Consider the following 15,402-nt stretch of genomic DNA (forward strand, 5'->3'; position numbering starts at 1 on the left):
GACACCATCCTGGTTTGATTGGCACCAGGTCATAACTTCTGCTCTTTCCTCATTTGGTCATGTAATTACGGTTGCAGCATGGAAGGAAAGAGAACATCCAAATTATGGCAATTCACTAGGAAAAAATAGTTCTTACAAGAAAAGCATCATTTAAAATATTAATCTACAGCGTTCCATTGGCCTAGTTGCTTCAGATTTGAATTAAAGAACACACTCAGAAAAGATGATATAACAGAAGCCACCCTATCCACTGAAATGTACGGAAAATTCTTGCTCTTTCTAATGTTTCCATAGAAATAGCTACAACACTAGTGAAGGCAATGCCAGGTCTTTTGTGTGATTGCCCCTCACCAGTGATGCTCAGGAACCGGATTCTATTTTTCCCTGATCAAGATCATTATCTGCTGCTTGAGATTAACCAGTGCCCTCACTTTCATTCAAGTCAAAATGCAACTGATTGAAACGCAAGGTTCCTGGAGGACAATACGTCCTGATTCTCTGTTGTAAATGACATCTGATGTGCAGTCCTGACACTGGCCCGCCGGTTGTTGACATGCCTGTATAGAACCTGAAAGAGGCAAACATATCCTAAGAATGTTGAAAATTATGACTTTTCATCCAAGGTCATTGAGAAAGATTTTTATTAACCACAAGGACAAACGATTTGATGTGACCGACACCATCAGTGGCCTTCCCCTGCCGTGTTTTGGGAAGAGCAAGTAGGTCTGTCTCTCTCCTTTCTTTTTGTAGTGTCTTTGTCTCGTTCAGAAAGGAAAGATGTTTCTCTGTTGTAAGACTGCGGTCTTGTCTGCGAGGTCTATACCAGGCTCCTTCCCTTCCTTGAGCTAGCCGGACACCACAGCCCCAGACAGTGTGGAAAACCGAGTGTGTGCTTGTTCTGGATGTGTGCTTTTACACATCTTGGGGTGTGGCTGTGGAGCAAGGGAGCTAGAGAGATCACTCTACCTTGGAATAGAATTCCAGAAAGGAGGAGGTCCGGGAGCAGTGGCATCCTGCCTTAGGAAGAAAAGGGGTGCAGGGTTCTATCCACAGGGATGCAAAGTGAGGGAAAGACACGCCACACCTCCGTTGGCACATTCCCTGAAGTCGCCAGCCAGATAAGAGGTCTTGTCCTCAGGTCCCCACTGTGGACACACTAGAGAGAGGAGTCCTGGAAAGCTCTAACTCCCCTGGCATGCTCTCGCCCAGCTAAGTAAGTATTAGAGAAAAGTAGTATTGCAACTCTCAGGAAATCACACTTCCCCTTACAACTACCATCCTTGTTTCCCTCAGTTGTCAAATAGGTCTGAGATGATGATTTCCTCCCTCCCCTAACACCCAGATCTCTAGAGGGGACCACCCATGAAAGGGCTTATGCCAGGTCAGTTGTTCACTATTCCCCAGTTTGTAGCAGACCTTAGACAGCCTCCCACCTCTTCTCTGTTGCAGGCTCCCCTGCTCGCTCTGCCCCTTGGGATGTTTATCCCCCAGGCCTGGTTACCCAGTGGGATGCATCCCCCGCTCCTCTCCACCACTGGAGATGGCACCCACCTTCGAACATTGAAAATAAGGGTACTTTTGCCCACCTTCCCAGGGAAATAGAGACTGAAGAGCCAAGATAGAAATAAGGGATGTCAAGCTTAGGAAATAAATTTCTAGGGTCATCTGGGTGGCTCAGTCGGTTAAGCATCTGCCTTTGGCTCAGGTCATGATCCCAGGGTCCTAGGATCAAGCCCCATGTCAGGCTTTCTGCTCAGTGGGGAGCCTGCTTCTCTTTCTCTCCCTCTGCTGTTCCACCTTCTGGTTCTCTCTCTTTCTCTCTCTCAAATAAATAAATAAAATCTTAAAAAAGAGAGAGAAAGACATTTCTGAAGTATTGACCCAGGTCAGTTACCCCAGCATTAGTCTCAATTCCCAATGGGTGATCTGTCTTAGTGCTGATCCTAGGTTGACGCCAAACCCCGAGGGAAGAGCTGCCAATCATGCCTACACTCCACCATCCAGGGAGGTCCTTCTCCTTGGCGAGCAGCGCACATCAGACATGACACCGTATCTCATCTCATGGAGGACATTTGCGTCCACCGAGGTCCACAGTCTGGGATCTAACACCACTGTTTCCAGAATAGCTAAGATTTCACTCACATATGGTTCCTTTGGCCATCTCCATGCGGTGCCACTCTGAGGTCTGCTATTGGCACTACATGCGGGATGCGTATTTAGAAGTTCTGTGCTTGACCTAGTATTTGCTCTTGGCTTCTACGGAGAAACTTAGTAGGTTCTTCAAGAAAAAAAAAAAAAAAGATTGATTTATTTATTCTAGAGAGAGAGCATGTGTGGGAGGGAGGGGCAGAGGAAGAGAGTGAGTCTCAAGCCGAGTCTGCACTGAGCACAGAGAGTGGGGTGGGGCTCCATCTCACGATCCTAAGACCCTGACTTGAACCGAAACCAAGAGTCGAGGCTTAACCAACTGTGCCACCCAGGCACCCCAAAACTTACCGGTTTCTTAAATCCAGTCCTTGGTAAGATTATTTAGCACAGCCTCGGGGAGAGGTGCATGATACCTGACCAAGAGTGGGTGTGACCACCAAGCACACCCTCTGTTCCTTCTGCTCCAGAACCAATCAGCCTCCTGAAAGGGTCATTTTGGGACAATCACAGGCACTAAAAATAGAGTTGAAGTGGAGGCAGTATCGGCCACACTGAGGTTAAATAAAGGACACTCAAAAATTTTTCTTTCTAGTCCGAAATTTCAGCTTTGCAACTTGCTCTGGACTCCCGCAGTAAGGAAATCTCAGGGACCAGGGTGAAGAATGACCTCTTCTTCAGATTCCAGTTTCTTCTTGGAGGAAAGGAAGATGTCAATAGTTGTATGTTTCGCCACTGCACCTGGCAGATGTTAAACCTGCTAAATCTGAGCGCGACAAGAGATGCAAGACCCTCGCAGCCAACTACGCCCACGAGTCCCTGGGTTCCAGGTCAAGCGTGTAACGCGGAACCTTTAAATGACTTGGCTCACACGGGAGCAGACATGGTCTCAGCAAAACCGCGCTATTTATCACAAGGGATTCCAAGGAGGACGTTTCCGGGGACAGCTTTCCCACGTAAGGGAAAACAGAGGTTAGGACCTCTGGGAGAGTGATTTCATCAGAATGGCAGAAAAGGTGCAGCCCTCCTCCCGCGGATCCCCGGATTTGGAACTCTCTGCCATTAACAGCAGAGCTCTTTGAGAGGGTCTTCATGATTAAAGTCCTCACGCTGTGTCACTTAATGTAAGTCACTGAAAACTGGCAATCTGCCACCGCCTTTCAAAACCCGAGTGCCTCCAAATGATGTTGATTTGAGTGTGTGTGGGGGAGTGTGTTTGAACAGCTTCGCCAACATTTTAATTCATTCACATGTAAAATCCACTCAATTAAGTATGCAGTTTCTTGGTTTTCATATATTCAGAGCTGCCCAGCCATCAGCACAACTTATTTTCATTTATTTATTTATTTATTTATTTATTTATTTGAGAGAGTGTGTGCACGTGTGCACTCAAGTGAGTCGGAGGAGAGGCAGAGGTAGACAGTGGGAGACGATCTCCATGCTGAGCATGGAGCCCACCTTGGGGCTCAGTTTCAGGACCCCGAGATCATGACATGAGCTGAAATCAAGAGTCAGTCGCTGAAGTGGCCGAGCCACCCAGGCGCCCCACTACATCCTACTTTGAGAACATGCTCATCACACCAATAAGAAAATCAGAAGCATTTCATAGTCACTCTCCCCCACCCGGATCTGCCCCCAGGCAAGCATAGATTTACTGTCTCTATCCATATACTGACTCCGGATACTTCATATAAGTAGATCATACAACATACGTCCTTTTGTGCCCAGCTCCTGCAGAACTTCATGTTTTCCGAGTTCACGTTGTAACATGGATCAGTACCCAGTTCTTTTATTTGGGTGAATAATATCTCCTAGTGGGGATTGACCACTTTCATTTGTCTGCTATTCAGTTGATGCATATTTGGGTTGTTTTCACTTTTTGATCACATGAACAATGCCGTGAAAACTTATTTGCACATTTTTGTGTGGAAGCATGCTTTCATCTCTCTTGAATAGGTTCCAACTCCTAGGAGTGAATTATTGGATCAAGTGGCAGGTCTCTGCTAGTTCCTCATCTTGCAGAACAGCCAAACCAATTTCCAAAGTGGCTGTATTATTCTGCCTTTCCACGAGGAATGTATGATAGTTCCACTTGCCTCACATCCTTACCAGTTTCACATTTGGAAGACATTTATTTATTTACCTGTAAAATCACTTTTGCTGATGCACTTTATTTCTTTTTATGGGTCTGAATTACCTCTGGTGTCCATTTTTTCAATCTGAAGGGATCTGATATTTCTAATAGGGCATGTTTCTTGGTGGCAAATTCTTTTCATTTGTTTTTCTGAGAATCCCTTAATTCTTTTCATTTCTGAAAGATAATTTTGCTGATATAGAATTCTTTTTCTAGAATTTCTAGGTTGTCTTTTTCTTCCCAGCACTTTGTATATGTCATCCCACTACCCTCTGGCCTTCATAGTCTCTGATAAGAAGTTGGTTATTTATCTTATTCAGAACCTATTATACACAACGCATTGTTTTCTTCTCTTGCTTTCAAGGCTCTCTTTGTATTTTTCTTTCAAGAGATTTACTATGATGTGTCTAACTGTAGATTTCCTTGAGGTTATTCTCTTTGGAGTTTGTTCAGCTTCTCAGGTACACTGTAGATAGACTAATACTTTTCATTAAAAATCTTGATTTCTTGAAATATGCTTTCTGACCCATTCTTTTTGGGGGGACTCCCATTATATGTATGTTAGCATGTTTGCTGGTGTCCCCAAGGTTTCTGAAGCTCTGTTCATATTTCTTCCTTACATTTGCTTGCTGTTCCCCAGAGAATATCATGTGAATTGACCCACCTTCAAGATCATTGATTCTTTCTTCTGTCGGTTCAGATATGCCACAGCACACCTTCTGTGAGTTTTTTATCTAGTATAAAGTTCTTTTCAAATGCAGACCTTACAGCTGAGTCTTCTTTATAATTTTGGTCACTTTAATGATATTTTGATTTGATGAGACATGATCATCATACTTTCCTTTAATTATTTAGACATGGTTTCTCTCATTCTTAGAACATATGTACAATCAGGCATTTCATGTCCTTTTCTCTTCAGTCCAGAGGTGAGCTCCTTCAGGGATAGTTTTTGCTTTCAGCTTCTTTGCATGTCCCATAATCATAATTCCTTGTTCAAAAGTAGACATTTTAGGTTATATGATGTAACCACTCTGGAGATCAGATTTTCCCCTCTGCCATAGAATTTGATGTTATTGCTATATTTCTTTTATTTTTCTTTTCTCCATTGCTGTTGGCTTGTTTACTCACTTTCTTGGACTAATTCTACAGCCTGTATTCCGTGCTGTGTGTGGCTACTGAGCCTCTGCTCACTTAGCTTGGTGTCAGCTAATGATTGGTCAGTAATATCCTGAAATGTATGGAATCCAATAAGTCTACCACCCTGAGTTCTGAGGACTCTGAACATTTTAGGACATGCTTGAGGCAATCCGTTTACAACTCAGCCTTACCTTCATTCCTGCTTGCACAAAACCCTAAAGTTGGCCACAGGGATTCTCTTGGGTCTGTCTTAGGTATACACACTGCCCAGCTTGTGGCTTCTTATATTTCCCACAGTGTCAGAGGTTTATAAAGATCTCTTACGGATATACCTTTTCCAAGGTTTTTCTTTTAAAAGTTTAGATTAAGCCTCTGTTTGTAACTGGTATCACAGGTTAAATGAGGTAAAACAACATCCATGTCCTGTTAATATTGAGACAATATCTCCCATGTGGGAGAGATTTCAGGGCTTCATGACACTGAGGCAGGCAGATGGGAGGAAGTCAAGCTATAGAGTCACAAACCCCCTGTTCTTACTCAGGAGCAGCAGCTTTTGGTGAGTAAACACTCCTCAAATTATTTCAAGTCTGTGGCTAACTCTCAAGAGACTTTCAAGTAAAGTTGATTTTGATGCTTTTTGATAGCCTTTCATTTGCTTTTGTGGATGAACAGATTCATATAAATCTTTACACCACCATTCTAGAAGTCCTTCCCAGTCCTGACTTATCTGTCACTTAATGTAGGAATAATTCAAAATCAGAAGACCCAGCAGACCCAGAAGAAATGTCAGCATTTTTGTGATGTTTGGAAAGTCATGTAAACTTGTTGATACTTAATATTCTGATGTATCACAGAGGTAAATGGTAGCTACTTGAAAATATATTTGTGAGAATTAAATAATTCACTGCAAGTGAACTGTTGGGCATAAAAACTGAGTGTGTCTGACATGCATATAATGAGAAGTGGGTGTTGGGGATCAGCCTGGAAAGGGGAAAAGTGGCCAGACTGAAGGGTCTTCAGTGTCTGGAGAGGCACTGAATTTTATGAAGCAGAAATAGACTATATCACATTTATGCTAAAGGACAAGTCATCTGTTTGCAGTATGGAGAATACAATTATCTCTGTCAAAAGGCATTTCTAAAACAATGAAGACTATTACAATTCTAAATTTGGGCTAAGAACTGCATAGAAATGCAGCATAGCTCAGCCCACCTTCTCCTTAAAGCTCTCCCAGTGCCTAGGTGGCGCAAGGCGTCCTGTGACCAAACAGCCCTGAGAAATTCTATCTCATGCTGTCCCTTGCTCCTGCCACATGCATTTCTTGCATTGATGTTCAGGGGGAACTTTCAGAAGTCCTCTATGCACTTTAATAGTCTAATGTGAACAACGAGCATAATATGAGGAGGGCTACCTTATTTCCTAGGCTAACGTGGTGGCAGTGAGGACACAGGCTCACTCAAGGACAATGGCAGCCACCCTACCTTTCCCTGTCAAACTTCCTGATGAGTCATTCCTCAGGGCACAGCTGCAACTCTTACTACCAGTGCTTCCTGTTCTTCAATCCTACGCAGGAAAGAAAACTCGTCAGTAGCTACTGCTTCCTAGTCTAGGCCTGTGAAGAAAGGACCCCAATATTCCACACAGTGATGAGTATAAGCAGTCGTAGAGTATACACCATGGATTTAGAAAGGCCTTAACTTAAAGTTCTCTTTAATTTTCACAAACTTGTCATTGAAATCCTTAGTTTACACAAGGAAACCAAACAATTCAGGACAGAGGTTTCTGTGAACCTGTATTTCCATAGCTAATGAAGGCCAATTATGTGGCTTAGAAACCATTCCTGATCCTCAGTCAACAAATGCAGAAGGGGGATTAATTCGAGAGGCTCCAGATTGCATTTACACAGTTTGTCCTTTATTTAAAATTAATGAAGGACTAGAAAAAACATCCTTAAAGACCTCACAATGTCCAATGTGTGTAAATGGAAGTAACTGGTATATGGAGGGAAAACGGGAAATGTTGAGAACAGAGGATCCCATTACCTTAGTACCCAAAATGGTTCAGGCCAAATGTGATCCAACATTACCTTAAATTTTAAGGAAAGTATGTGAAAAAAATAAAATGGACAAACAATCCCAACCCTCTAGGTGAAGATAAGTTTTATTTCAGGAAAAAGGATTGTGGAAGAAAAAAAATATATTAAGAGATAGGAAGCACCCAAAAGTGTAATTATGATATTGCCAAAGATTGAAATGTTGAAGGTCCCTCAAAAATATAATGTTGTTATGCTAGAAGCAGTCTCATTAGGTAATATTTATAACAGATCTATTAGTGGAATTTTTAAAAAATAATAATCCAGGTGGAATAAAAGAAGTGTAAATAGGCCCTAAGCATACCAGAAAGCCATAAATAAACAGAGCATTATTAAATTTCTAGGAACAACAAAATGACTTATTAGCTTTTACAGAAGCAGAACAAAGGCTTACGGCTTAGAGAAGGAAATTCAACGGCAGTAGCAGCAGTGAGTCGCGTGTGAGGTGCAGTGCCAGCCACTTTATATCCTAATACTAAGAGTAACAGTAACAGCAGCGACTCCCTGAGAAGTAGATGAAATTGGAGTTTGACCATCAGTCAGACCATACAACAGCTCGTTAATAAACAGTTATGAGAGCTACTTAGTGCAGAACCAATGATCACCCGGAAGTAGTTTTAGTTCAGTAAGAAATCTATCAAATTTCCTCTCATTTCCCCTTGGACAAGGGGTGACAATGGAAGGAAGAGAAAATGGGTAGAAGACCATCATCTGCCTGGACTTGGAAAATATCACAAAGAGTATTCATGTGTGATGTCTTTGTGACAAGACTATTTGAACGTGAGGAACAGTGATGCATTGGTCACCGGAAATCTGTTTATTGGAGACTACGTGGTGATATTTAAAGCTCAGTGTACAATAGTGGAAATGTTAATGCAGGGAAGATTGCATGTGTGACCTTCAAACTTGTTAAATGAAGCTCAGCTTCCCACAAAATTGAACAACTGTCTCATGTGTGTGCCTTCCTGTAATGAAACTCTATGATGATTAGAAAATGCACAAATATGCATTCTAAGGACCACATCAAGAAATCACGAGAAGACAGTCCCTTCTGCTTTCTCACAGTAAGTATCCTATTGCACATCCTGGGGGAGTGCTCCACCAGCCACACATCTGGGAAATGATTTTGGATTCTCTGACCATAAAGGTGCCTTCCATACTTGAGATTGCAAAGACAGTTGCTAAAAATGTAGATATCTTTACTCGTAACTCTTTTTTTTTTTATTAGATTTTAAGGTTCTTTTTTAAAGACTTATTTCTTTGTGAAAGAAGGAGAGAGAGCATGAACAGGGGGTGCAAAAGGAGAAAGATCGAGAATCTCAAGCAGACTCTGCACTGAGCATGGAGCCCAACACGAAGCTCCATCTCACAACTCTGAGATCATGACCTGAGCTGAAATCAAGAGTTGGACGTTTAACCAACTGAGCCACCCGGGTGCCCCTGAATTTTAAGATTCTTAAGAAGGAGAACAGTGTCTTGAAACCCTCTGAAGATCTCAGCACCTCCATCTGGTCTTGCACTTTGTGGTAGCTTCATACATATTTATTGATTGACTGATTGATCGAATGGGTGGGGGATAAAATACCACAATCCTTGTACATGCAGACAGCTAAGTTTGCTTTTGATTCAGGCTCACTTGGAGAACATGTGGAATATTCCTGTATCTGTGGCACTCAGCCTGACTAGGAATTCAGTCTCTCCATATCCAGATGTGATTAGAGCTCCTTCCAGACAGCATTTGCTGACTTTATGGCTGTACGTCCATGCCCCTTCTTTGTCAAATGTCATGATTTCTACCCTCCTTGCCTTCCATCAGGCTCCAGATCCCATGGACAAGGCCTCATTTATCTCTCAAAAAAGAGATTTCTGCATTCTCTTCTCTCCCTTGAGTACAATTCTTATAAGTGGCAGATTCCTTTTTATTTTTTAATTTAAATCTGAATTGTTATTTTTTCATAATGTATATTAAACTGACACCATCAGAAAAAATTTAATTAGCTCAGCAGCAAGAAGTAGAAAGCACAATTTAGTGATATGCTCATGATTCTGGTCCGATTACTACACTTTGGATTATCAATCTTAGGTGAACCTGGTGTCCTGGACACTTACTTGGTCTACATGGAGATCCCTTCATGACCGGTGAAGAAGGGGAGTTGGTTTAGTCAGGTGCGAGCAGACCTCTGGAATAACCCTGGTCCAGCACAGGTACTTACTAGCTTTCAGTTCTTCATGAACACAATCCCCAAGCTTTGTGACTCTGACACACCTGAATTCCCTATTGGGCTCACTCTCAACATTCAATAAGTTTCTTCACTGGCAAATTTTCCCTTGAATGGCAAGTCTGTGACCTTCTACACAGACATGCACAGGCATGCACACATATGTGCATGTACAGACACATATGTACATACACATATAGACATAAATCTATATTATAGATGAGCACGTGTCACATAATCACCATAGATCAGTTCTGGTCATCTTTGCTCTACTGACCTGGTTTAGAAGTAGGGTTAAGATGCCGGAATAAACAATGCATGACTTGGCTATCCCCAAAATATTTCTAATTTACCTCAAACGATGTAAGAGTTTTTCTTACCTGCTCCTCCTCCTCTCCATCCAGGTCCTCCTTCATTAATGAATATGTGGTATATGCATAATGCAGAACAATTTTCCAGGGACAAAGTGGTTATTTTTTCCACAAATGAAAGTAAATCTAGATTGTGACCCAAATCACCTGTTTCTTTCCCAAAGACAGCCTCTGATACTGGTTTTGTGTGTGTCCTTCCATGAGTAGTGTACACATAACAAACATTCATGAACATGAATACCTACATCTTCCCCCAAGCGGTGCCATGCTACACCCGCCGTGTTATACCTTGCCTCTTTAATCTCCCATGAAGACATCAATTGACTTTCCTTCTTTTAATAGTCATGTCGATGAGCCATAATTTATTAGGCTATTTGCTTAAAATGGATTTTTAGATTGTTTCTAGTGTTTTACTCTTGTGAACTATGCTGAAGAATTTTATTATATGTCATCCCTCTCACTTTGCATACTGGCGAGAATATCAGTATTTGTTTTCATGTGCCCTTAAGACACTCACTTCCACCTCGGGATTCCTCCAACACGTAGCCTTCCAAATGTACGAAGATATATCTACCTGCATTGCAGCAGTCTTATATTGAAGTATAGTTGAAATTCAATACACTGCATGTATTTAAAGGATACAAGTTAATAAGGTTTTGACATACACATATACTCATGAAGCCCTCACTCCGACGAATATAATGATCCTATTATCTCCCAAAGTTCCTTTGTGCTCTTTGCAATTCTTCCCTCCAACCTCTTGCCATCCCTCACCCCATCCCCAGGCACCTTTGAGCTCTTCCTGCCACTAAACTGAGTTTGGATTTTCCAGAATTTTATATATAGGGAATTATACATTATATCTTCTTTTTTTGTGTGTCTCTTTTCCCTCATAATTTTTATTTTGAGATCCATTGTGTTGTTTCAGGTATCAATAGATAATTTTTATTTCAGAGCATTTCCCACTGTATAGAAATACCACAATATGTTTAAATATTTGACTGTTGATGAGCATTCAGATTTGGAAAATAAAGCTCATAAGCATATTCATGTACAACCTTTGCATGGACGTAAACTTCCATTTGTTTTGAGTAAATACGTAGGAGTGGAATGACTGAATCGTACAAATTTTTCAGAAGGGTGCCATTATCTTTTCCAAAGTGGTTTGTATGATTTAATGTTCCTCTCAGCAATATTTGAGAGTTCAAGTTCATCCACATCCTCACCCAACACATGGAATGGTTGGTCTTTTTAATTTTAGCCATTCTCCCTAATAAGTAAGTGTTGAGTATCTTTCATGTGCTTAACTGCCATCCTTCTATCATTTTTGATGAAGTATCTGTTCAAGTCCTTTACTCATTTTTTTACTTGATTGTTGAGCTCATTACTTATTCTGGATATAAGTCCTTTATTGGATATAGGATTTGAAAATCCAGTCTAGAATTTATTTCTCAATTCCTCTAACAGTATCCTTCAAAGCTCAGAAGTTAGAATTTTGATAAGATCTGTTTTTTTTTTGTTGTTGTTGTTGTTGTTGTTGTTGTTTGGTATTTTGAAGGGGAGATGGAAGGGTAGAGGAAGAGGGAGAGAGAGAATCTTAAGTAAACTCCATGCTCAGTATGGAGCCCAACATGGAGCTTGATCTCACAACCCTGAGATCACATTCTGAGCTAAGGTTAAAAGTTAGACACGTAACCGACTGGGCCACCCAGGTGCCCTGATAAAATCTGGTTTTGAATTTATTTTTAGTAGATAATGATTTTGTTGTATTTAAGAAATTTTGCCTACCTAACCTAAGATCTCAAAGATCTTCTCCAATGGATTCTTTTAGAACTATTATAGTTTTAAGTTTTACATTTAGATCTAATAATCCATTTTGGATGAACTTTTGAATTTGATGAAAAGCTCTTCCTTCTACTCCTCCATCTAGTATTTTCTTCTTATTCTCCATCTAGTTTTTTCTCAAGAAAATCCAACTGTTCCAGTACAGTTATTATAAATATTACCCTTTCCCACTGAATTGGCTTCATACCTTTATCAAAATTTAATTGTCCATATATGCATGGGTACATTTCTAGACCCTCCATTCTATTATTTATTTGCCTCTCTTTACAAAAATGACATGTTGGGATGCCTGGGTGATTCAGTGGTTGAGCATCCGCCTTCAGCTCAGGTCATGACCCTGGGGTCCTAGAATCGAGTCCCACTTCAAGCTCCCCTGCAGGGAGCCTGCTTCTCCCTCTGCCTGTGTCTCTGCCTCTCTGTGTGTCTCTTATGGATAAATAAATAAATCTTTTTAAAAATGACATGTTGTCTTGCTTACTATAAATGTATAGTAAATCTTGATATTAAACCAGTAACAACAATAATCTGGGATGATTAAAATGCCCACATGGAGATAGAAAACAATATGGAAATAAACAACTAGGGGAGGGGGTCGTATGTTCAGTTTTGGACAGCTAGAATGACCAGTATGATTCTTTTTGTCCTTCCCTGAGTTTCTTCCGTTGGGTTTAGTGCTCAGTCCACTGTCCTACCAAAACCCATCTATTTTTATGTCAGTAATCTTATGGCTGTTTTGCAAACACAGAAACCCTTGGAGCATAAAATATAAGCAATGAGTTGTATTTGGGAAGGGTGGTAAAGTTTCGATGCATCTTGATTATTTCTATAATGTAGTGCTGAACCCCAACTCTGTGATGGTGACTGGGATTTCCAGAGGCACTTTACCTACAGATTTCATCCTCTGGAGGTTGTGATCCTCACATGCCCCATTTCATTATCTGAGAGGTCTCCTCTTTTTGGTGACTCCTGTTCAAGTTATTTGTTTAGTTTCCTTCATTTTCTGAGTTGGGAGCATAGTAGAGCACCCCTTCCTGAGCACTGTGCTCTGAGGCGATTCCTCTTGCTCTCTAAAAAACTGTGCATTGAATAATTACTGCTTGCTCACTCAGGTGTAGAGATCAGAGCATACTGCTGCCCGGTCTAGAGGTTGGGACAGGCAGGTAAATAGGAAGACTTAGGGCAGGCAAGGCATATATGGTACCATGTGGGCACAAAAGAGGGAGCAATGATACATATTCTGGAAAGTCTGGAAAGGAAGGATACATTTGAGTGACACTCAAACAATGAACAAGGAATGATCCTGGCACTTGGGGAATCTCAATCTGACCCAACAAATCCGATTCAGTGCATACTGTAGGGTGCACATCACGCACTGGCATGAGGCGCGTGCTGGAGGAACAGGACAGAATAATTCAGTGTTATCCCTTCCCCAAAACATCATCTAACAAGGAAATTACCATTGAATCAAGGGAAATAAAAGGGCAATGACAGTTAGGAAGGCATCTAAGTTAATTTAGGTCTAAAGATAAAGCATCCGGGCTGCCCAGGTGGCTCAGTGGTTTAGTGCCTGCCTTCACCCCAGGGCATGATCCCGGAGACCCGGGACCGAGTCCCAGGTCGGGCTCCCTGCATGGAGCCTGCTCCTCCCTCTGCCTGTGTCTCTGCCTCTCTCTCTCTCTGTGTCTCTCATGAATAAATAAAATCTTTTATTTTTTAAATATAAAGCATCCTAGAAAGTGTCATTTAGGTTGAAACATAAAGGATGTATGAGAGATGCGTGAGTAAGGTCGGGGGGGCAGGTGAAGTGTTGTAGGCAGAGGGAACAGAGAGAAGGCCTAAGGGTACCGAGGACTAGGTAAATTATGAAAAAAATGAAGGAATTTCAGTATCACTTGCATATCCTGAACAAATAATATAGGCATCATCGTGATAAATAAACAGATAGGGATTCAGATGCAGTCAGCATCACTAGCTGACATATTAAATGTGAGTTGACTCATGAGGGTTGGAAAAAGCTCAGCATGTGCTGATGGAAAGTCCCATTTCGTGATTTGGGAGGCAAGGGCAGGACATCTTACCATTATTCTTATTCTAATGAATGAGCTAACATTCACAAAGAATTCATATGTTCCAGACACTCCACTAAGCGCTTTGCACGCATTGCGTCACTGACCGCACACAACAGACTTCTGTGGTTCTGCGCTGTCCTTCCATCGCAGGTGGAACTGAGATTCACAGCTGGGAATTGGCTTGAGTTCGCTGTGGCTGGCAGGCTTGGGACTTGGCCCTGCCTGATTGGCTTCCAAAGAACTTCTGTTAGCTTCTGCATCGAACTGCCTCCCCAGGGCTGGGGTCCCAGAGTGGCAGAGCTGGGGCCCTACTCCTGCTTTGGTCTGGCCCACATCCTTCCCTCTGCAGCAACATCTTCTCATGCCATTCCACTTGGTCTGTCCCAGGAGGCCTTTAGTTGTGGTTTGTTTTTATGGACAAGGAGGGTATGGAGCGGCATGAGAAGTGCCGTTTCCTCCTTCCGAGGTGCCCTGTGAGGATGGTAATATCCTCTCAAACCTGAATAACAAGCCATGATGTCATCTTAGAAACCACTGTCTTTGCCCAGTATGACTTGAAGAGTGGAAATTCATTACATATTATGTAATTCTATTATTTTTATTAAGGAAGAAATTGAAGATATCAGAACAATGACCCATGTACACTGCTGGTGAAGTGGCATGGGTGTGCTGGCACATGTGTGCTGACGTCCATGTGCTGGGAAGCATATCTCAGTGTGTGTGTGCTGGGGACATGGCCTGTGCGTGTTGGTGCACATGGTGTGCATGCCCGTGCTAGTGACATGATGTGTGCGTGCTGCTGTATGTGTGTTGGCCTGCATGTGCCAGCATGCATGGGCCGGTGAGCTAGCTACTTCTCAACAGCAGTGTAAGCTCATTCTTCAATTCTTCAAGCTGAATTCTTCACCAAATACTGAGCTAAAGGACCCCTCCTGGTAGGGATGCATTTAGATATTAGGGCCAGGAAAAATCAGTGGAGATTGGTCCCTAGAGTGAACAAAGCCAGTTAAAGAGGCCTCTTTGACAGTGCTGTGGGTGAGGCCCTGGCTCAGCCCCCAAGTTCCGCCTTTCATGCAGAGAACTCAGGAGACTTAGGAGCTTTTCCATGGTCGTCTTTTTTATTTAGTACCGAGCTAGATCGCTGCCTGATTGTCCCCTCTTTTGCGTAATATTCAAAACCTGCCCTAAGACTCTGAAATAAACTTTAAAGATAAAAGGGATTCTAAAACATTAGCCAGGTCATCCTTCATGTCTTTGACAGGTTAAAAATCCATGCTTATTCTTTAGAGTGGATATATCAGAAACTCAGAGAAAGCAGAAGGAAGAAGAGTTTTAATGATTTCTGATGACAGAAAGCATCATTCCCATAGCCTCCTTTTAGAGAATTATG

The sequence above is a fragment of the Canis lupus genome, chromosome 18 (genome assembly GCF_011100685.1).
Source record: "Canis lupus familiaris isolate Mischka breed German Shepherd chromosome 18, alternate assembly UU_Cfam_GSD_1.0, whole genome shotgun sequence".
NCBI classification, from domain to species: Eukaryota; Metazoa; Chordata; class Mammalia; order Carnivora; family Canidae; genus Canis; species Canis lupus.